General features: G+C 41.1%; 1 pseudogene; it reads left to right on the top strand.

The window, feature by feature from the left end:
- The first annotated feature begins 1935 nt into the window (after window positions 1–1935).
- On the top strand, window positions 1936–2849 carry LOC138848356 (high mobility group protein B2 pseudogene; annotated as a pseudogene).
- The last annotated feature ends 240 nt before the right edge of the window (window positions 2850–3089 follow it).

Consider the following 3089-nt stretch of genomic DNA (forward strand, 5'->3'; position numbering starts at 1 on the left):
TCAGCAGCTTTCTCCAGGTCTCTCACATGGGTGCAGGGGCCCAAGCACTCAGGGCATATTCCACTGCATTCCTAGGCCATTAGTAAAGAGCTGGATTGGAAGTGCAGGAGCAGGGACTCAAACTGGTGCCCATGTGGGATGTTGGTGCTGCAGGTGGATGCTTAATCTACTATGCCACAGAGTGGGCCCAGGGAATGGTTTTAGGAAGACATCTTTCATGTAGACTAGGCTGCAATATTGCAAGGTAAGGTTTAGCTTTTATTTCCACACATCAGTATTCATCTTTTAGCAACTATAAATACTGAATATCATACATATAGACATAAATATAGGTAACTGCAGATTTTGTTGTCATTCTTTCTAATTCTCTTTTAATGTCTGCTAATAGGCCATCTTATGGATTATTATATTGATGTTATCTGTACACAACCATCAGGCATTTCCACTGTTGAATGTGTTTATGTGTACAGGTAGTTTTGTTTGTGTGTACATGAATGCACATTTGATGGAGATAGCACTGACAGTAATAATGTGAGAAATCCTAATGCTGATTTCAAACTTTCTATCCTCCGCAGAGATGGCTGTCATTGAAGTAGACCACAGGGCCCCTTTGCTGTTGTGGACTGAAATGTGCCTCCCTAAAACTCAAACACTGAAGTGCTAACCACCAACATAACTCTACCTGAAGAAAGTGCTTTTAAGCAGATCAAATGATAGATGTGTCTGTCACATCAGAGAAGGGCTTCTGGAAAAATCGAGCCTATTAGCACCTTGATCTGATATTTTCAAGCTCTACAACTCTGAGAAGTAAAATTCCATGATTTAAATCATATTCTCTGTGGTATTTTCTTAGCAAATTAATATATCCTCATTTCTGCTAGCATTTTCTGCTGTCATCTAGAAGGTCCTCGTGATTAACAGAGAAATATAGAAAGTAAAAACTATGATTTTAGATTACCAAGCACCTACTAACATAAAAAAGATATCCCAGAAGCAACCTACTACCATCCTCCAGGACCCAGAAAAAAAAAAAAAATACAGGAATGAGTCAAGTTGTGGGGCAGTAGAAAAGTGAATAATGAAAGATCACAGCAGAAGTAAATAAGGAAGGGTTTGATGCTGTGGTGTAGTAGGTTAATGCCTTGTCCTGCTGTGCATGTATCCCATATGTTGTTGCTCGAAGACCAGGTTCTCCACTTCCAATCCAGCTCCCTACTAATGCACCTGGGAAATTGGTGGAAGATGGACCATGTTCTTGGGTGCTGGCACCCACATGAGAGACTTGGAAGAAGCATCTGGCCTTTCAAATAAAGAAATCTTAAAAAAAATAGAAGCAGTGTTAGCACTGTTGGAAAAACAGACACATAGTTCAATGGAAAAAATAGGCAGCTGAAATAAACTGACTTTTCTACAGCCAACCCCTATTTAATAAAGGAAAGAAAACAAACAGGAGAAAGAAGAATCCCCTTAGCAAATGGTTTAAAGGAAAGTGATTATCCATATGTAGAAGCCTGAAAAGATACCCCAACACCTCATACACTATGTAAAAGCAACTCAAGGTTAATTAAAAGTCTAAATATAAAACCAAAACCTTGAGAGCTTGTTTTGAGGTTCTAGCAGGGGAGCGCAGCTACTCGTATACCCTTGACCGAAGACCGGTCCTCCTCTAGCGGGGAAGGTCGTCCTCTTCGACCCAGCACGCAGCTTCAGGAGGGACGCACATGGAGTGGTGAGGGAGGAAGGGGACACCCGCCTAGCCAGCCAGATCAGCCAAATCAACCCTGGCGATCAATGGGGTGACAGATGTCGCAGCCAGATCGCCCTCACATCCTGAGTTCATGCCGGAGCTGAGGGAAGGAAGCAATGCCGTCAGATCTGGCCGCTCTGCGGGAGTCTGAGGAACAACTCACACCAGGTGGCCGCCGTTCCGTCGTCATGGGTAAAGGAGACCCCAACAAGCCAAGGGGCAAAATGTCCTCCTATGCCTTCTTCGTGCAGACGTGCCGGGAAGAGCACAAGAAGAAACACCCTGACTCTTCGGTCAATTTCGCAGAATTCTCTAAGAAATGCTCGGAGAGATGGAAGACCATGTCTGCAAAGGAAAAGTCCAAGTTTGAAGATATGGCAAAAAGTGAAAAAGCTCGTTATGACAGGGAGATGAAAAATTACGTTCCTCCCAAGGGTGATAAGAAGGGAAAGAAAAAGGATCCCAATGCTCCTAAAAGACCACCATCTGCCTTCTTTCTCTTTTGCTCTGAACATCGCCCAAAGATCAAAAGTGAACACCCTGGCCTGTCCATTGGGGACACTGCAAAAAAATTGGGTGAGATGCGGTCTGAACACTCAGCCAAAGATAAACAACCATATGAACAGAAAGCAGCTAAGCTAAAGGAGAAATATGAAAAGGATATTGCTGCATACCGTGCCAAGGGCAAAAGTGAAGCGGGAAAGAAGGGCCCTGGTAGGCCCACAGGCTCAAACAAGAAGAATGAACCTGAAGATGTGGAGGAAGAAGAGGAAGAAGAAGAAGATGAAGATGATGAGGAAGAGGATGAAGATGAAGAATAAATGGCTATCCTGTAATGATGAGTGTGGAGTGTGCGTGTGTGCTCAGGCAGTTGTTTTGCTAAGAATGTGAATTCAAGTGCAGCTCAATATTAGCTTCAGTATAAAAAAACTGTACAGATTTTTGTATAGCTGATAAGATTCTTTGTAGAGAAAATACTTTTTTTAAAAAATGCAGGTTGTAGCTTTTTGAGGGGCTACTACATACAGTTAGATTTTAAAGCTTCTGATGTTGAATGTTCCTAAATATTTAATGGTTTCTTTAATTTCTTGACTTGTGTATGGTAGCGCAGCAAAGTTGTAGGAATTAGTATCATTTGTAAATTTGGATTTTTTGTTAGGATGTTGCATTCTGTGTTGTTTTTTTAAAAAAAATTTTGTAATAAAATTATGTATGTTAAAAAAAAAACCCAAAACCTAAGTAAACATATGAGAAACTGTAAAACATTAGCAGAGACAACAGTTTGCATAAGATTCCAAAAGCACAAGTAACAAAAATAAAATATACAAATTTGAGCATATCA

Source organism: Oryctolagus cuniculus, unplaced genomic scaffold (assembly GCF_964237555.1).
Source record: "Oryctolagus cuniculus unplaced genomic scaffold, mOryCun1.1 SCAFFOLD_165, whole genome shotgun sequence".
NCBI lineage: Eukaryota > Metazoa > Chordata > Mammalia > Lagomorpha > Leporidae > Oryctolagus > Oryctolagus cuniculus.